Genomic DNA, 22,031 nt, shown 5'->3' with positions numbered 1-22,031 from the left:
ACAGTGTTCCTGATGTGGTCTATTTTTGTTCACAGGAGACAGTGGATACCCTTGCATGTCCTGGCTGCTCACTCCTTATTTGGCTCCCACACCAGGGCCACAAAGTGCGTATAATTCCGCACTTACAGCCACCAGGCAAGTGGTGGAGCGCTGTATCGGCCTTTTAAAAGGCCGATTCAGATGCCTCCACCGCTCTGGTGGCGAGCTCATGTATGTGCCGGATATGGTGTCTAAAATTGTGGTCCTGTGTGGGATATTTCACAACATTGCCATAAGGAGTGGTGTCCCAATGCAGCCAGAGGATGCCTTACCTGAGGATGGCCCCCTCGAGGTTGGTCGAAGGTCAGTATGTGGGGGGGCCATACGCGATGATGTGGTGGCCAGATTTTTTAGGTAAGTTTGTTCAAAACTCCAGTGTTTATACCTAATGTGTTTTTTTTTTTGGGCAAACATCTAATTTATTTTTATTTTTCTCACCATCTTCTGTTTGTTCACATAATCTTTGTCACTCCAACGCTCACTACTTCCTGCTACCCTTACCAAACCTGGATCTGGTCCTTTTGGGCATATATTCTGGAACCCATATCGCAACGCCATGTTTGTGGAATCATGTTGGCATGGTCCTTCGTCAACCAGTTCTTGATTTTGTGTTTTTATTTATTTTTTTCTTGGTATGTGTTGTATTTGAATTTATCACTGTGTATTTTTTTGGGGAGTGACCACTTTGTTTGCTCTGTTATGTGGTGAATAAATGTTTGAAGAGTGAAATGGTCTTCCTTTTTTGGGACGTTAACAGCAAGTGTAACCAGGTTAACACAAGTTACATTTGACTAAGGGGTAAACCAGTACTGACGCCAGATGAGCAAAACTGAAATATGTTTTCAGCTTTCCAATCCACACCAAAAGGAAGCCTGGCCCAACCTTGGGATTTGTAAGATTGGCCTAAGCAGCTTGCGCACCAAGTAGGAACCTGGAAAATGTAGAAATCTGAAATTGACACTACACCCAAAAAGGGAAATTACATTGTTACTGTTATGTGTTTCTGGTGTCTGTTTGACATACAAAGACAAAACACAATCTAACTTTTACAAAAGGGAAATCCTTGCAGGAACTTATGTCAGGCTAAACTATTTTTGTTTTGGTTTTTAAAAATGATCCACAACGTATATTTGTCTTTAAAATTTTATTGGGAAAATACAACAAAAAAAAAAAATCTAATGCCGAAGGAGGCCAGACAGTCGGTCGAGGGCCACCAGAAGGCCGATTACATGGTGGCGCATCTGCCCCACAACATCCGCCACCTCTTGCCGACGCCTCTGTTCCTCTGTGGGTGAGAAAAGTGTGTGGGTTAATACAACAATAGGGACTCCACAGAAAAACATTAATTAAAAAACAAATCACTCCTAAACCCAAAAACATAAATAAAAAGTGTGGGCTGGCAAAAATACAAGGCCTAGGTACAAATTCCCACAGGTATGATATGTGTATGCTTAAATCACCAGGAAGAGGTAAAGGCAAACCTTCACAATCAACAAAAGTCAAGCCACAAAAACACGAAGAAAGGCACGACACATGATTACATACAAACAGTTTGTGGTTTAAAAAAAAATAATAAAAAACATACCGGGAAAAAAATCGGGAGCTCCGGCAAAACCTCCATGATCCTCCTCGGAGGATCTGTCATTCCCCAAAGAATGGGGCGGAGTTATGCTGGACTCCGGGGAGGGGGTAATTGGAAGAGGGGTGGGTGGAGGAGAGGGGGAAGTGGGACGGAGGGGAAGGAGTCCCGACATTTCCGGGAGAGGGTCTGGGAAGGATGGGGAGGAGTGGGGAATAGGGGAAAGATTTGGGGTGGAGTGTTGGCTGGGGGTTGGGGAGAGTGGGCGGGAACGCCGACGTTGACGGCGGAGTCTTGGCTGTCCCCCTAAAATATGTCAAATAAATTGCGTTTAGTTTATGGACAAATCCGGCCAAACAAACAAACAAAAAAAAAAAAAAAAATAGCAGTAGAATTAAAAATTCATAAAAAGAGGGAAAACATGCAGACGCAGATATGAGTACAAATAATAAATAGAACAGACAGGAAAACATGCAGACGCAGATATGAGTACAAATAATAAATAGAACAAACATGAAAACATGCACACGCAGTTTGCCCCACAAACACAAACATTAAAACCACAATACATAACACTTACTTGCCAGGATCTGCATGCGAAAGCATGCCAGCAAGCGGGGCGTTCGCCGTTGCAGGTCGGACCACCTGCGCTCCAGCTGGCCGATGTTGCGGCGTGATCCAAAGGACCGCAGGCGGGACCGTACCTCCGCATACGCGGAGCGCTTCTGCCGGTTGGTCATGGGTTCTGGCTGGCTGGTGATCCGGCGATCCATGACCTCCGTAAGCACCAGCAGCTCACGCCTGGTGAATGCGGAGGCTCTCATGATGGCAATGGTGTTTTTCTTAAAAATCATTTTTGATAAAGTGTGTAAAAATTTTCTGATTGGCTAATGTATTTTGGAAATTAACAGGAGCAATTTTATTGGTTAGTGTATGAGTCATGTGTTCGACAGGGCCAGAAATCTCTGGAGAGTTAGGATAGGCTTGATGCAGTGACATGCGTAAGCAAATTTAAATAAAGAATGAACCCAGGGAAATATGCGGGGATACACAGCAATAGTACAATTGTTTAATTGTGGTTCACATGTTTTTTAAACAATACAAGCGAATGTTTCATCCGTACGTATTCTGCGGGTAAACACAAACACAGACAAGAGTAAAGTTTCTTTCATTGTGTTGAAAAAAAACAAACAATTAAGCTAATTGATACATTGATTGGCATGATACGATTGATGGAGGTAGGCAGAATAAAGGAGCAGGTAATCGACATCTGACAAGGCCACTTCCTGTTTATACTTGTGCGTGCGTTCCTTTCAAGCCATTTCGGGGATGTACGCTCGCTATTTCGTACGCTCGTTAGTTAGAGGAGGGGTCGTCAGAGTTTTGGGAGGAATTTTAGATGCGAACGAAAATACGAGCGAGCCATTGAATTTAAATATTTTTGTACGTACGCCTAACGTACGTGCGCCCGCTTGCGAGTGGGTCTGAATGAGGGCCAAAGTTCCTATCCGGATCAGACCCGGAATTTTGCCGGCGCTGACTCGGGATATTCCCGAGTCAGCGCCGCTCACACCGCAGTCGGGTCTGCATAGACCCGGCTTTTGCGGAGTGAAAGTGGACGCTTGGAGATGACGTAATCTCCAAGCGCCACTGAAGCCGGACCAATCAGCCGGCTAGCAGCGCACTCCAGGTCATCGTGACCCGGAGTGCGCTGTTCCCATAGCAGGGTTTCACGGGCTACGCCCGTGTTAAACCCTGCTAGTTATCTGGGTAGGATTGCCGGGTCACTCGACCCGGCGATCCAACCCTCTGCCCTTTTACACCAGGGAGCTGCCCGGGTTAACCCTTCAAAAACCCGGGTTTTAGCTCCGGTGTAAAAGGGGTATTACTGTGCAGTGTGAAAGGGCCAGGTTGAAATAAGCCAGGTCGAGCAACCCGGCATTTCAAACCCTGGTCACGAGAAGGGTTGAACACGTGTTCAACCCTGCTCGTGAAGCAGTGTGAACGGGTAACCCGGGTCGATGCGCCCAGGGTCCCATTTCCATAAGAAGCCACACACAAGCCTCAGATCACAATGGGTAATGCCAGATGTCGGCTGGAGTGGTGTAAAACATAGAACCTTTGAATTCTGGAGCAGTTGCTGGCTTCAGCACACCCAAGACACACTTCATTCCCACCCCCCCTTCCAATGCGTAGGTAGCCACAGCATCATTGTGGCACTTGCGCATTGTGGCTCCAGCATATGCGCAGTATAGCAACCATCGGTCAGCTGCGACCAAATTGGTGCATTGCCAAGGTTTGAATTAGGCTCGGAGTTCACTGATGGTCTTTTACATGAATGGATGCAAATCCCCACAGCCATGTTCTAAAATCTAGTGGAAAGTCTTCCCAGAAGAGCGGAGGCTGCTATAGCAGCAAAAGGGCTACCAACTGTCAATTAATGCCAATGGTTTTGGAATGAATGGTTTTGGTTTTGGAATACAAGGCCCTTGAAGAAGTCTGCAACCAAGATGAAATGTGTTAGGAGCTCCAGTTTCTTGCCTTCATGAACTTTATTTATTCCTAAACAGATAAGCCTATATTTATTATTATTTATATATTTATTTATTAATATGAATTGTAATTCTTACATGTAAATAAATGACACATTGAGCACTACATTGGTGCTGATTGTTGTATACAACTTTTTATAAATTTAATTTTCTGTGTTTTTTTTAAATAAGTTACCACTGTACAGATAGATAGTGGATGTTTAGTCTAGAAATAATACCCTCTTTATATTAATTTTTATGAACACAGGTGAAAAATTACTTCATACACTTTTGCACTTCATAAATGTATTATATTGCTGTATTTTCTAACTATTTATTGTGGCCTTTTAAGCAAGGTGTGAGCTCTCTATCAATTTCACTAATTGCACTTTAATTTTATAGCAGATCACCACTGCTACGATTTTATTGTTTGAGCTGACGCCCAGCATATTGGGGAGTGCGTTTTAGGGCAGTATACACACAGGTATTGATTTTTTTAGGGTACCTTCTTATTTGGCACTTTGTCTGCGGCCATTCACGTTTATATATAATATATATATATATATATATATATATATATATATATATCTGTGTGTAATACCCCGCTATGCGATGTATTACATCTGACACTGTGCATCGCTCTACAGCACTCATCTGTCATTTTATGATGAAAATATACATGTGAAGGGGATGAGTACTAGAAACCAGGGTTAGGATACTGACACCTGTCTGCAGAGGCGGATTTAGGTCTCATGGGGCCCTAAGCAAGATACCAATTTGGGGCCCCCTTTCCTCAAACAATTCCCCCTCCCCAGTCAGTCTGCATATGCCAAATCTCCCCCACCCCACCAGTCAGACATTATTAGATATGTGGATATTACAGAGAAGGACTTCTGTCTACGGTAGCTGGTGCACCATGTTTGACCCCCCTACACCCCGGACTGCACCCGCACCACCCCCGACCACCCAATTGTAGCAGGTGAATGTAGGTCAAAGCTGGAATCAGTAAAGTTGCCTGCCAGTGTGAGGAGGGGGAGAGGTGTTGTCGGCCCAAAGCACCCTGCCCCCCACCTCCCCCCCACACTGGCAGGTGCCACAAACCCCACACCTGCACCGCCTTCCCCTCCCCCCCAGTAAAATCAAAGGCAGCAGGTGCACCTCACCTTCTATTCTAGTATCCACTTTGGGCGGCAATGCACTTCAACTTCTATCTTCTTGGCTCCCCTCTTTGCGTGTGACGTGATAAGTCACACACAGGCAGATAACACAGTGGAGAGCAAGAGAGGAAAAAGCGCAGCACCCGGCACCTGTCCAGAATCCATGAGCTGATAGCCTGTTGGGGCACAGGCTAGTAAAAATGCACACGGACACTTCAATAAACAGCCCTGTTACCCAGTGGCGTAACTTGATCCCAGGTGCCCGGAGGCAAGATACATTTTGGTACCACCCCCCCAAATTAAAATTGACCCCCCCCCAGCTTCCGCCACCCCCCTATGCAGTCCCTTTCATACAATGCCCCCAGTAGTGGTCCCCCTATGCAGTGCCCTCAGGAGAAGTCCCCCTATGCAGTGCCTGCCTATGTAGTACCCCCCAGTAATGGTCCCCCTATGCAGTGCCTCCAGTAGTGTTTCCCCTATGCAGTACCTCCAGTAGTTGTCCCCCTATGCAGTGCCCCCAGTAGTAAGGTCCCTGTAGTGCTCCCAATAGTAAGACCCCTGTAGTGCCCCCAATAGTAAGGCCCCTGTAGTGCCCCCATATGATGCCCCCAGTAGTAATGCCACTGTAGTGCCCCCATATGATGGCCCCTGTAGTGCCCCCAGTAGAAAGGCCCATGTAAAGCCCTCTGTAGTGCCCCCATATGATGCAACCAGTAGTAAGGCCCCTGTAGTGCCCCCAGTAGTAAGCCCCCTGTAATAAGCCCCCTGTAGTTCCCCTAGTAGTAAGCCCCCAGTAATAAGCTCCCAGTAGTAAGCCCCCTGTAATTCCCCCAGTATTAAGCCCCCTGTAGTGCCCCCAGTATTAAGCTCCCTGTAGTGCCCCCTGTATTAAGCCCCATGTAGCGCCCCCAGTATTAAGCCTCCTGTAGTGCCCCCAGTATTGTTCCCCCTGTAGTGACCCCAGTAATGCCCCCCAGTATTAAGCCCCCTGTAGTGCCCCAAGTATTATGCCCCCTGTATAGTGCCCCCCCGCGCGTGCACACACATATACAAAAAAAAAAAAACTTACGTCCAAACCCTCTCCTGTGCTGCTGCCATCCGTCCCCGGCGCCCGCTCCTCGGAATTACGGGAGTGACGTCATGACCATGTCCATGCAGCTCCTCCCCAGCAGTGGCCGGCCCGGATGACAATGGAGCCTGGTGCCCCGTGGCAAATGACTCTATTGTTTCCGGGAGTTCTGCCACTGCTGTCACCACAGTGGCAAAACTAGTGAGTGGTGGGCCCAGGTGCAACAATATGCTTTGGGGCCCCCACCCCACTGCAAGCAAGGGACTATCTGCGCGCCAAAGATGCACAACCAGAAAATGGGTGTGGTCTTGGGGAAGTGCCATATAATGCTGATAGCATCGCAGTGACCACCATATAAATGCAGAGAGCATAGCAGTGAGCGCCATATAATGCTGATAGCATCGCAGTGACCACCATATAAATGCATTGCAGTGAGCGCCATATAATGCAGAGAACTCTGCAGTAAGCACCATATAACGCATAGAGCATTGCAGTGAGTACCATATAATGCAGAGAGCATTGCAGTAAGTGCAATATAATGCAGAGAACATTAGTGACCCACATATAAGTTATAAAACAGATAATATGAAAACACCTCTTAAACACACAGAAAATTAATACACCCCACACACCCACTACACATTAATACACCACCCCCACCACAGACAGTAATAAATCACATTACAACCACTCCTCAAAAAAAATACACCCTTTCCCATTGCATACATATATCACCTCCCTAATATAGCAAGTGGCCATTGATGGTAACCAACTATGCAATGGATGACCATCGATGGTGTCATCAACCGATGGTCAACCCTGTTCTATGACTGCCTGGACCATGGGCCAATCAGAATCAGGGAGTGTGGCTTTGTGGGTGTCAGCAGCGGAGCTATGCTCTGTGTCCCGCGCACCATGTAAAAAAAAAAATATATTTTTTAATGCTTTTCCATCTATGAAGGGAAACCATCTGGTCCTCCCTCAACAATGGTAAAAACATTCGACATCGGCTATAAACCATTGATGATTATGAAGCGATGGTCGATGGCCATCCCTAGCTAGAGCCTAGAGCGAGGATAAGAACTGGGGCCCCCTCTTCTCCTCCTGCACGACCGCGGCCTTCTCCTTCCTTGCGGCCAGTCCCGAAGTCAGCCACAGAATTAATGAGTCAGTGACACTCTCAGTGTGACTCATTATTAGTACTGCCTGGCTGCCGGCCCCTTCATTGTCATGGGTATTTACCACCGACGCTGTGGACCACCTGGGATCCGCCGGACCCTAAGTACCCGCTTTGGTAGCCTATATGAAAATCCACTACTGCCTTTCAGTAGATATCCCTAACCCTCCCTCCCCGGTGCATAAACCTAACCACCCCCTCCCCACACCATAAACCTAACCCTCCCTCCCTAGTGCCTAACCCTAACCCCGCTACTTACCGTTGGGACACCGGCGGTCAGGATATTGACCGCATCACATTTGAAGAATAGGGGAATAGTAGTCTTGGCTGTGTTAAGCAACTGAAGGCCAGACCAAGTTCATTTGGGCCATTTCAATGAACTTCAGCTCTGTATATGCTGGAATGCAGGAGAATACTGTATACTTAACTGACACTTGCCATGGACATAGGACAGTTCTTGAATCATCCTTCAGATTGGACTGGATCTGGACTTCACTTACCCCTCAGCTTTCTCTCTCTGACAGTGGAAGTTCCTTAACAACAACCTGGCAGATTTGTCTCTGGAACTGGCAGCTCTCACTCTGATAGTAGCAATTCTGTCTGTGACTCTGACAGCTCTCTCCATTAGGGATCTGTTGGCCTGATTCAGCAAGGAACGCAGTAGCTAATATGCACGCAATCAGACGATGTTTGTGCTCTGCGTATGCATCACAGTGCACATGTGTGAACTAGCAATAGCAATCGGAACTGTGATTGCAGAGGCTGCGCAGACCCAGAGCACAGTGATTGACAGAAAGTGCCGTTTGTAGGTGGTGATGGGGGGTGGTCGAACGACCGTCGGCGTGCCAGTGCATTGCAACACCGTTGCAGGGGGTGTACATAAATTAGCCACTGCATCAAGGGCGTTTCTAGAGAGGAGGGGGCCCGTGGGCAGTCTCCGACACGAGCCCCGTCCTCTCCGCCCGGCGGCCGGCAGCGCACTGAGCTGTGCACGGACAGCGCCAGAGTTTTAGACTCTGGACACTAGAGTGTGCTCAGAGTCTATAGAGTATGCACAGGTCACCGGGAAAATGGCCGCAGCGGCCATTTTCCAGTAGTTTTACAGCACTGGACCCCTGCGCCGACGTGGGACTCTGGAGAGGTAAGTAATATTATGGGTGCAAGGTGTGTGGTGCGGAGCCCCCCTGGACCCAGGGGCCCGTGTTCCCCGCACACCATGCACCCATTATAGATACACCCATGCACTGCGTGGCCATAAGCAGCCAAAGCACTGATAGCAATTTCTGAGTAAGGTCAGGGATTGTGCAAGTGTGCATATGGGTCCGATGTTACTGAAAGTTACCGATTGTTTCGCTTTGTTCCCCTAGTATACGGATGTAAGGGGAAGTGGGCGTCCTTATGTCAGGATGCAATCGCAATGTGAATGCAAACATTTAGAGAGGTCGGGAGAGGGAATGTGCATGTCTCTGGAGGGTAAGGAGGTTGGGATTATGAGAGTGCTGCGCCTATGGTAGGAGTACCTGTTCCTACCTTGTATAAAGACTGGTAGAATTTGGGTAAGGCGCGCTCTCTATTAGATGGGGCGGTGTATAGTGTGCATAGGTAAGAGTAAACTGTATGACAGAGAGACGTAGACTGTAGTGTTGGGTCAAAGGTTTTATTAGGTACAATGCTGCTTGAGGACAAATGACCCAGGGGCAGTGGGGGGTAGAGCAGGAGGGTGCACGGGGGGGAAGGTGGGTGGACCCTTTTAGGGGGCTCCTTACCGTGCGGTTCTGGACCAGCACGTTGTCCCTGCTGGACCTTTGGTCGACAGTCTTATCGCCCGGCAAAGTGATGGTGGAAGTCTGTTAGGGGTGGATGGTGTGGCGGCGTCCCGCAAATGGTACAACTTACCTACCGGTAGGTGCCTTGGTAGGCGTTGCGATATGGGGATGGTGATCGGCAGTCTCTAATGGTGTGTAGCGCCAGATCAGCTGGCCGTTCTTTGTGTGCTGTGGCTCCTGGTGCAGCTGCGCCTCGTGCTGCTGGCACCGGCGATCTTGTTTGTGCTGGCAGACTGAGTCAGCGTGGTGACTGAACCCGGGTTGGGTAAGCGGACTGCGACGGGCTGGCGGCTCCGTGAGGTGGGATGCGCGCCGGTTCCCTGTGCATGTGCCACGTGGTGCAGCGGGACGACAGCGGGTGGATGTCCGGAAGTGGGATGCCGTCTGCTGGCAGTATTGAACGGCTCCTCGTGGTTCCTGCGGCAGAGGCCCAGTCGTCGTTGGGTATGCTGGCCACACTAGGGTTTTTGGTTTGAAGATGCTCCAGTGCTCCAAAAAAGTCTCCTCTGCTGTCAGTGTGGACCCAGTAGGATGAACATCCCTCTCCCTTTACAGGCAGCAGCAGCAATGGTTAATCTGGGGAAGGCATGAGCAGCAGGAGTCCTGACAAAACTGCATCTGTAAGGGTTCCTAGCATCTTCTGATGAGAACTAGGGAATGCCCTGTTACTGAGGAGAGATTAAGCTCTTCTATGTGCAAAACCCCACCACTGTGAACCAAATAGAACTTCTGGGATCCACTTCTCCATTAGTGACTGATACATTGAGGTGAATCCTATTAGGTGCGAATTGCGAGTAGCGAGTTTGTTTCTTGAAACCCGCACACTTCGCAGCGAACCGCGCTCCCGAGAATTCTCCAATCCAGTTAAAAATGCCTATTCGCAATACTCGCAGCGGAGGGGTGCGAATTGACTGCCAAATGAGATTTGAGAGAAATGCATCAAAATATGGGGAGACCATACTGGACCCCCCAAAATTGATAATTTTGTTAGCAGGACCATATAGACGGCTGTTTGTGGGCATTAAGAAGGTACTGTAGGTTTTTAAATGGTGTCAAATGGCTGATTTGTGTTTTGTTTTTTTAAATGCAAGAAAATGATAAAAAAAACCTCAAACGAATTAAACGAGTTTTTTTTAAATGCAAGAAAATGATAAAAAAAAACCTCAAACGAATTAAACGAAAAATTCTAAAAAAAGTAGGAAAAAGGGTGATTTTGGGGTACTTCGAGGGCACTTTGAAAAATGTAAGGAAAAAAATATAAAAACATTAATTTTAACAAATAAATTATTGTAATTAAATTTGGGGTGCCTAAACTAATGAAAAAGTTGATTTGGGGGTAATTTGAGGACAATTTTTTTTTACCCCAAGAAATGACATGTAATCATTGGACTAATTAAGCTAATTGGAAACTTACAATTGCCTAATTAGATTTTCCTTTCCATCTCTCACCCTCAGGGAGGTGCAAGTGGAAAGTTGCGAATTCAGTCTGATTCAGTGCGAGTTGCTAATTGGATTGCAAAATGAATTCGCTATGTGAATTTGAAGTTAAAATAGCAACTCACACCTCACAATTTGCACCTAATTGGATTGACCCCATTGTGTCTAAAGATCTGAGCCTCCATGGTCCAGGTTTAGGAGGAAGGAGGACAGTCCCTAACTAGTCACTCTGTTAACTGCCTAGGAGAAAGCCTGAATATGTAATAACAAAAATGGATTGGACCAGCACAGTAAGGAAAATGGCCATAGGTGGAACGATGAATGTGGATACCACATCTGGCTGCAGTCTAGTCAGATTAAGGCTACGGTAGTTAATTTAGATCAGTGCTTGTGAATACGAAAATAAAAAGACAATAGAGCACTACAGTATACGAGACATCCATAAAAACTGAGTAGCTATTCAATGGGGAGGTCTATATAGGGATATGAGTTACATTACAAATGAATTGTAGCAGTGTGAATGCCAATTCATGTGCACCGCGCTCTATACCCCAAGATGAGCAGTGTCCCCTAAAGAGGATGTAGAGAAAATAAATATTTACTTACAAACAGCTTTGAAATGTTTACTCAGCTCTATTCATTGGTGTTGATATTTTATTGGACTCATGATCCCACTTGGTCAAGAAGTTTCAAACTTAAGAGAATTGTTTAATCCATTTAACGTGCTGTGCAGAAGGGACTCTACTAAGCAAAAACCATTTTTGTTTAGTTACTACTTATTTCTCAATAAACTGGGAAGCTTGCCATGCTACCAAGAAAACTTGGATATTTATAGCCACAAGTCAATGTATGTGCATAGAGTGTGTTGATTAAGGGCAGGTTCCCCATTAAAGAATATTGAAACAGCTGGCCAAGCTGAGGTTCCAAATCCAAACAGACTGCGTAACTCCCCTTCCTCTGTAATGAGAGCTAGATAAACTACAGATATTTTTTAAAAACAGTGTACACAGTGATTTAAGAGTATTATCCAACAGGGAATGTGCGTGTATATAAAAAGATGGCATTTTACCAGGGTGAAGAGATCTGAAAATGTATGAGTGGTTGTATTGGCTAATTTCCCATAGCTAGTGTTCAAAAAGTACAAGATTTAAAGTGGAATTACAGAAATTGAACTTCCAATGTATCGCTGAGCCAGATACTGTAAGAAAAAGAGATGTTGAAATTGTCACCATTGTCAGTGGCAAACGCAGGATTTCTAGAGGGGGGTTTCCAAATGCTTGATTTTAGAGCGAGTGTGGCCAGTCCATGAAGAGGGCATAACTAGCGCATAAGCAGCTTTAATATGCATCATACAATGTGTATTGTTTGTCATAATTCCAGCATATACAGCACCAGTGATCACAGTAAGCCATTAAATGCAGCGGTAGGGCCATCCTGCCTGAGCTAAATGTTTTTATTTCAGATGTGGGCACCATTCCAGAGTATTAGAGCAAGTCCAGGAGTCTGGGGGAGCAGCAGAAGAACCTAGCACTGCCCTGGACATATATGTACATATTGGTGTCGTTATGCACTGGATAGTGTATTATTATATGGTATTAATAATTAACCCTATTGATGGTCTATAGCTGTGCATGTTTTCCAGATCTCCTAGATGGAACACAGGTGTATTTATTACTGACTGACACATGTTAAAAGATCCAGAGGAGTTGCTAATTATTTCATTTGTGATACTGAGAACAACATGCAGCACTAGTAACATTCTATTATATTACTATTTCCATTGTGGTCATGGTGTGGGCTGGGGAGGGGTGTTTCCAGGCAACCGTAAACCCCCCTGTGTTTGCCTATGATTGTTATACTGTATGGTATTATTTAATATGCTCATCTAAAATTGATGAGGCTAAAGTGCTATGTGATTCTCTCTAGTTGCAATGTCTTAGAGGTAGATTCTGTAAAAACACAAAAACAAGACTGCCCTGCCCCGCAACCCAACTCATGCGATATCAAAAGTAAGAGTAGTTCTGGACTGGCCATCTGGCCCTTTTGTCCAATGCCAGAAGGGCTGATGGCCAGATGGGCCACTCTGGCTGCTTGAAAGTCTGGCTGCTAGGCCGGCATGCAGGGAGACTCATGGTATGTCCCCACTGAGAAGTTGTCATGCCTTTAATAATTACAGGGAGTGAGTGAGCATCTATTCGCTGTTGAGTAAAGCTGGGTACACTCGTAAAATTTTTCTGTACAATCATCCAACTAGTTGATTGGTTGGAATGAAAATCTGGTAAGGTATGAAAGCAAATGACAATCAGCAATTTGCTCCCAAATGCCAGAAAACGGACAAAAACTGTTGTTTGAACAAATTGTTTAAATCAAACATTTAGCAAACTTGTCTGACGGCCATTTTCATCTGTTTTCTGGCATTTAGGAGCAATTTGCTGATCATAATTTACTCCCAAACGTTACCAGATTTTCATTCCAACCAATCAACTAGTTGGATGGTTGGACAGAAAATCTTTACGTGTGTACCCAGCTTAAGAGTGTTATGATTGCCCTGAAATCACAGATTAAAAGATCTTCCTGCCCAAAAATGCTTCAATTCAGGGCATGATACAGAGCTGAAAGCATGTTGGCTGCAGCAATTGTTCCTAAATAGTGTGCACAGAAGTGTGTATATTTGCCCCAATGCAGAGTTGTACATTGCTCTGTAGTACACATGGCCATTATATGTATGCTTGGTTTGATAGTCAAGTTCATCATCTGGGAGCACTTGCAAAAGCGTCTATATGGTGTAAAAGGTCCTTATGAAAACAGCTGTGTGTACTCTTCATACAAGAGCTCACAATTCCATTGACATGCATTCAGAATACCGATGTTACAGCCCAGTTACACCCTGTTAGTCACAAGTGGTGATGCAACTGAAATGCCTAGGTTGTGCAATTTGTTTTTAATGCACAGGCATCTAAGGAAAAAGAAAAGGAAAGATGGTGCACTGTAATTCAAATGTTGTCCAGTATTAGAACCAGCTGCTGACACCAGAGGGGTCTTGCACAAACCCTCACAAAAAACCACAAAATATAAAAGAGGTGCCTGCGCTAGCTCCAATTCAAAATAACCCAAGACTGTATAATTATAAAAATTTATTAAACATATATTGGTTAAACATGTATAAGAGAACTGCAGTTCAAACGAAAAACATATACATTCATTAAGCATTAATACACAGTATAAATGTGCCTCCAATCAATACGAACAGTTGCAGAAATAACTAACACAATGTTACTTTTATTGAACTACACAATGTGTCTATGAGACACTTCAATAGAATATTTGAGACCACTGTAAAATTCAATCCCCTCTATATACCTTATATGGAATAGATCACATATACATAAGGAAAAAAGGCTTTAGATGTGAAACGATATATTGATGCATACTAACCATACCAGATTATTGTGGAATGAGCCACCTGTCCAATGAATTAGCTCATGCACATTTTGTATGACCACAATGCGTTAACTCCGTATCATAAGAAAATCAGGAATCAACCGGACTATTGCACAATCCTGCGTCACATTCTGGATCACAGAGCTCCAGCTTATGTGTTAAGTTGCTCACAATAGATCCACGTTTTGGCGTCTCCTTATGGTGGCACAGCTCCAGCAGCACCCAACCAGGCCAGGGAAATAAAAGGTGACAGTGTCCTTGGATTAGCGTCACTCCAGCGACTCGCAGCCAGGTAATAAAGGTGAATATAGCAATGTCCAGTCTACCATGTGTAGTGGCTGAAAGCATTATGATTGGTTATAAGTGGAGAAAATGGATACCTGTATGCTGCGACTCCATGTGGTGTGTCGCTTCTCCACTGATAAAAAGACAGCTCTGACCCTGATGGTGATAGGCAGTTCTCCAAATTCTGGGATGCCACTAATAGCTACAGAAGTAATGTCCCGTTATTAGGAGGTATGCAGGAAGTATGAGAGCAGTCCACTGTAAAGTCTTGGGTTATTTTGTATTGGAACTAACCCAGACAGGCATGTAAGGACCTGATTCAGCAAGGATCGCAGCTGCGATTATACATGCAATCGGACGATTGTTGAGTTCTGCGCATGCGTATGCATCGCAGTCCTGGGGATGAGAGAAAGTAGTCCTCTCGCAGCCTAGAACTACTTGGGTCCTTTCCACTTTAGGGCCAATAAAGTATACACAAAACTGAGGGTAAGCAGTTCACTGGCGCTGCCCCTTCTGAATATATGACAAAGATGAAATAGATAAATCACTTTAATGTTTGCAAATAATCCCTCTAGTGGGGGTAAAACAGTCACAATGGCTCAAGGTGATAAGTATAACAAAGATAAAATATAAACAATGGTACCAATGAAAGATGGGATGCACATAAATATGTGAATGGTACCAAATGTGAGTAAAATATCGTTTTCATCAACTACTTGCCACAGAATCACTCTGTGAATAAAGTGTCCGTGCAGATGGAATAAATTAATAATAAGTTGGATTCATACCATCAATGTAAGTATGGGGCCCCTTGACCATCCGGACCTAGGCTGAACAAGGGGATAGATGTAATGAGGCCCCAATGCTTGTGTAAGATGGCTTGAATCCTCAGTCACCGCAACCAACGCGTTTCGACCACCTTCTGGGTCTTTATCAAGGCTAAAGTGAAATGTGACTGATCTGGGTTTAATTACCACTAAGAAAACTAATTTCCTGTTTGGAGCTGACTAACAGGAAGTGGTTGTAGAATGTGAATATATCATATCTAAAATTCTGTAAGATGGCTTAAACTTTATCTCCATATATGAGCTCCATGAAATGGGTTAAACCGCATATAGAGTGTAAACAGAAAGCATGTAAATACAATAAACATCTGAAAAAAGAAAGTGACATCACTTCCTGTTTTCGTGGTTGTCCTTTCAAGAAAGGGTTCCTTCCTATGCCTCCTCGTGGTTGAAGGACCCTGTATTTCTGGAGATCCCCATGACTTTATGATGTGAGATCTTATTGCTCAATGCATTTCTCCCGTCGATCGCGGTACTTCTGGTTTCTGGTGACATGACGCTGTATTCTGTAATCTCCTGAGGGCTGGTTTAATAGGAAGACTCGTGGGCAGACATTTTGTTTAAGGGCAACTCCTGGAAAGATCACTTTTGACGGTATAATCAGCATGGACTCCAGATTACATGAGAAAAATAGATAAATAGATAAATAAATTAATCAGATACAAGTTTTTTCAGACGTTTATTGTATTTACATGCTTTCTGTTTACACTCTATATGCAGTTTAACCCATTTCATGGAGCTCATATATGGAGCTAAAGTTACACAAGCATTGGGGCCTCATTACATCTATCCCCTTGTTCAGGCGTTCGGAGTTCCTAGGTCCGGATGGTCAAGGGGCCCCATACTTACATTGATGGTATGAATCCAACCTCTTATTAATTTATTCCATCTGCACGGACACTTTATTCACATAGTGATTCTATGACAAGTATTTGATGAAAGGAAAACAATATTTTATTCACATTTTGTACCATTCACATATTTATGTGCATCCCATCTTTCATTGATGCCATTGTTTATATTTTATCTTTGTTATACTTATCACCTTGAGTCATTGTGACTGTTTTACCCCCCCAGAGGGATTATTTGCAAAACATTAAAGTGATTTATCTATTTCATCTTTGTCATATATTGTATATATTCAGTGAACTTGCTACCCTCAGTTTTGTGTATACATCGCAGTGCTCGTACACGGACCAACCACTGTGATTGGGACTGAGATCGCAGTCACTACGCAGACCAATCACAGAGTGATTGACAGGAAGTGCCATTTGTGGGAGGAGATTGAGGTTGGTCGGCAAAATGCAGGTATGCCAGCCAGTGTGTTTGAACGCCATTGCATGAATATGCATAAATTATCCACTGCAATGCCATACACAGCTTGTGTACTCACTGCTTGCGACAAGGATAGCAATTCCTGAGTAAGGTCTTTCTAAACATTTCAGATGTGTGTAAGGTAAGGTGGGCGTCCTTATGTTGTGCTGCGACAGCATAGAGATCGCAGAGCATTAGCATATATTCGCAGTGAGACTGCGTGCATAATCGCTATTGCATTTGCAGTTGTGATCCTTGGTGAATCATGCCCTAAGTGAGCACACAGGCATCTCAGTTGTGTTCGTACAGAATCGCAGTTGCAATTTTAGACGCACGCATTGAGATTTGTATTGAAAATGTATTGAGCTTTCCTGGGTGGTGACTGGAAGGTGGCTGTTCAGACACATGGAGATGGTCCGAATTATGGGTGCATTGTGGGAGTGTCGCGGATGTGTCACTGAAGTGTTTGCGTATAGGCTGCTTAATCACTTACATAGGAGGCTATACTTAGATGGAGAATCTGCACCTGTCATAGGGCTGCTGCAAGTTTTGTTGGTGCAACTGATGGTGCATCTAAAGGTGCCCACACACTGGACAATTTTAGGTTCAATTTGCCCGAAAACAATACATTGGAATGATACATTGTTTAAAAACATGAAAATCGCGCAGCTTCCAGGAACGAAAATGATCCGATGCGCGGTCCCACTGGTCATTTGTCGTATCTTCAGATCTCACCTACTGCAGGTAAGATCCGGCAATCTCTTTAACGATGCACTGGAAATCAATAAGGATGCACGATAAATTGTTAGTCACATTGCCCAGTTTAGTAAGATATCGTCTGTCCAGGAGTGCCGGGGAGTTGCCCAGGGAGTTCAAGGGAAATCGTTGGTGACATCGCATCTTTTGTGAGTCGTCCAGTGCGTGGGCACCTTAAGGATGCACCAAGCAACATTAGAGAGTATACAGACGCTGACAATGGACAATCAGTCTTTCCACATTTGGGAGCACAGATGTACACCTGGGAAGGGCATTGTAGTGGTATTTGCATAAAGTCTCAGACCGGCAAAAGGCTCAGACTCCGAGGCAGCTTTGTCTGACTCTGAATCAGAGTCCAAAGCAAGAATACTATACGCGTCAGCAAGATGACTGATGCGGAATCAAATGACAAATTGAATGTGGTGCCTGAAAACATTGTTCAAGGTAGAGAAAACTGCACACCCCAAATACCAGTTGCCCAACATGGAGGAGAGCAACCGTCTGCAGTTGCAGCAGTTCCTGCTACCATGCAGTTCCTGCTACCATACCACTTACTATGCCACTTACTATGCCATACTACTTTGGAGCATCTTGGCCCCCTACTTACTCTGGAGATTGATTGTAATGTAGAGTCCTGTAGTTTTTCTGAATTGAAGGAAAGAATCCAGACAATTGTTTGTATTCCCTGACTGAGCAGCAGCAGGTGGAAATCTTAAAAGGACAGTTCAAAGGGTTCACCCCAAGAGAAGTCAATTCCTGGCCTGGAAGTCTTGAGCAGACAAAGACTAATCACAATCTTTGATAAGAAAAAACTCAGACTGAATTGAAAATGCACTTTTATTCTAGGAAATAGTATCCAGGAGAAACACTATGTGATTATGCCCGCAGTTTACAAGAAGCATTCCAACATACAGTATGCATATTAATGAGGCCCAGCACCCAGACAAGATTCTTACTGACCGTTTGATTAAAGGAGCCTAATGAGACACTGAAAATACAACTTTGTCTGTTAAAGTTGCAAACTCCTAACCAGCCATTCTTAGATTTTAAAGAGAAAGCTATTCATGTAAGAATAAAAGGGCGCCCTCCCAAACACGGCTGAATAGTGGCTGGCAGCTATCCTGGGGGTCAGCCAACACCGAAAAGCCTCAAAGATAAAATAGATAGATAAATGATAGTGCCAATAGCCTATTCCGGACCCAAGAGATACACCAAATACAACTATAGTATAACAATATATTTATTGCAATAAAAAAGACAATTACTTAAAAAAAAAATTCTCTTTTGATAGAAGGACTATAATAATCCTGTACTGATATCATATAAGGCGCAATACCATCAATACATAGCTCAATTCTCAAAAATAATAAATTAAAATAAAAATAATAAAATGGAAAACCAATTCATTAAACTTCTTACACAAGTACAAATATAAATGGAGCATCAGCTGTATACTCCACAATAGTGTGAATCAGAATTTCCAATTGTCTCTATTATACCCCTCATTCTCTATATGAGGTATAGAATGCAAAGTGGCAAGTGCATATATCAATGTGTCAATACACATTGATATATGCACATAAAATATCTGTATATATATATATATATATATGTATATATATATATATATATATATAGTTTATCTAGCTCTCATTACAGTGGAAGGGGAGCAATACACACAATGTATCCAATCAGGGTTAATCCTAGCTACTCCTTTCTGGGACCTCCAATGATGTTTTCCTAGCCCTTAATGGACAGCAACTCCAGTAAAAAGTGGAAATAGCCACAATTTCTGTCTTGCCTTTGCACGTGAGATGGTAAATAGAACCAGACTTAGCAATTGTCATTACCACCCGCTGTCAGTGATCGTGACCAGGGAGCTGCTACGTAAGAGTGTGTTCGCTCACCTGGTAAGTAGTATCGGCGGTGGAAGCCGGATCCCGTTGTTATTCCTACAACCAGCAAGCTGCTGTGCCTTGGAGTATTCCGGTCACCTGCCCACTACAGTTAGGGGTGAGGGCTGCTGCTCGCAGCATTGTCCACTCACCTAATAAGTACGGCCAGCAATAGGTGCCGGATCTCACAGTCCAATAGCTGGTATAAATGCTGGTGTGAATGCCGGGAAGATAGTTACAGCGGTACTACATACAATCTATTGTAGCTCCGTTATAACAACAGAAGTGCATACTTAATCCAGGGACACCCTTAACGCGTTTCTTTCTCTGTGAGAATTTCTTCAGTAGGATGCCTATAGGCAGGAAGGTGCCATAGTTAAAGGAAGTTCCTTCCAATCGGTATCATTCATTAGTGCAGACAACACCTGCAATCAATTATGTCCCCGTTTAAGTTCAGGTGCACATTCTGTGATTCAGGAAAAACTTAGGTATACTCAGCATAATGGAAATCCCCATTAACCTCTGACAAACCAATGGTGCATGCTGGTTCTTTTAGCTTATTTGGATTATACATAAAAATAAATAAATATAGAACAATATCTGCATTTCAAATAAAATAGAACATGAAAATAATTAAAGACATTTTCAATATTTATTGTAATCTAATGTAACAGCCAATTAGTGTATTGTACAATAGCTGCTGTTTATAAAATTCCTGTTTAAACCTATACGGCTGTTGTTCCAATTTGTGCTCCTATCTAAACCTGTACTACAATATCCTACAATACAGAATCATCACTATATTCAAACCTAATCTAATCTACATTGAGCCATGGATTTCCCTATATCCAAGATCTTGGAAGATTAACTTAATAAATAGCAATCTAAGAGGAGGTCCCATGTAAATACTGAGACTAATTCTGAATTGTTGCCATGTACAAAGTCTAAAACTTTCAAAATAATCAATAATAATATAACAATTATGAAACAAGACCAGATAGAACAAACCTAAATACTCAACAGAAACAAGAAAATATCAGTATCGAATATTGCCCTTTTAATTGCTGCCATAATGGGACACCATTCAAATGAATGAGATAAACAATTATCAGCATGTCAGCCCCACATGCAAATATAACAATGAATGCATTTATACATTCAAATAACCTAATATAACTGTCTAACCCAGTGGTTCCCAAACTTTTTTGAACCACGGAGCCCTAGAGAATCAGAATTGTTTTTGTGGCACCCCTGGGCCAAAAGTCTGTTATTGAGAAACTCAGATTTTTTTTTAAAGTACTGTATAAAGTGAAGCAAATTGTGCTTACCTGTCATCTTTAGGTTTGGTTACATAGTGGTGGACAGCTTTGCGCTTCTGTTTGTCCACATATTTACATTACATTGACCATGAATAGTTTGATTTGGTGCTGGACCACCATCCTGAGGCACTCCTTCAAGTGTCCAAAGGCACCCCAGGGCACCACGGCGCACAGTTTGGGAACCACTGGTCTAACCCATCCTTAGATGTTAAACAGTATATGTGCAGCAAAAAGGGAGTGTGGGGGGGGGGGGTGTGAGCAAGTAGAGACTGTTCATAAGGAATTTACAGGAACTATAGATCCACAGTCTCTTTGAGCCCCTCTGTACGAAGAGAGCTCAATGTGTGGATCCAGTGTGCCTCCCTCATACACAGTCTCCTGAACCTATCGCCCCTGTCTCAGGGTTTTTGGTATATATTCCAGTCCCCACAATTATTTTTTTTTTAAACCAGCTATCACTCCATCATGTTTCTCCAAAAAGTGACAGCGTATACTATGTGTTGATACTTTATTTAAAATGTTCCTTTGATGTTCTAAGAAACGCTTTTTAAGTAGGCGAATTGTATGGCCCAGGTATTGTAACTTGCAAGAGCATTGGAGTAAATAGATTACATATGAGGTCTCACATTTTATAAATGTAGTTGATTGATGGATCACTTTCGTCACTGTGGATTTAAAAGATGTATTCCTGCACTGTATAAATCCACATCCAACTATGTAGTAAGAACTCAAAACCAGTCCACCATAATCTTACTCCTCAAGAGAGATTAGCATTGAAACATCTCTCTAAGGACAAATCAATAACAAACAAGCCGGCAGACAAGGGGGGAGGGGTGGTGATCCAGTAACACCTCAGACTATGTTGCCGAAGCTCTTCGGCAGCTTGGAGATGTTGTGTTTTATACACCACTCACCCAGGATCCCTCTATTGCATTTCAGAATGAACTGAGTATTTTGTTGTATAGGAGAATGTGATATCCAGAAAAGAATATGATTTTTTTGTTTACACTTCACCATGTCACACAAGTCCCTCACTAATCCACCTGGGCGTCCCATTATTTCAGGTATAGGGTCACTGACATCAAATTTATGTGCTTTTGTTGATTATTATTTACAACATTGTGCAGCCTCTCTGAGATCCCGACACCACTCATTTCCTATCACCTGGAAGGATAGTTATCAATTTCTAACGTGATGCAACTGCCCTATATACTATTATCCCACATGATGAGGCAGATGATCATTTTTTGTCACAGAGAGATGGGATCTCAGAGAGGCAAAGGAGTTTTCTCACAGATTATATATTATTTATTTTAAAACACAATTATTTTATTTTTAACAAATCACATTATTTACAGCGC

The sequence above is a fragment of the Taudactylus pleione genome, unplaced genomic scaffold, assembly GCF_031769625.1.
Source record: "Taudactylus pleione unplaced genomic scaffold, aTauple2 ptg000372l, whole genome shotgun sequence".
Lineage (NCBI taxonomy): Eukaryota > Metazoa > Chordata > Amphibia > Anura > Myobatrachidae > Taudactylus > Taudactylus pleione.
Note: the sequence above shows the minus strand (reverse complement) of the source record.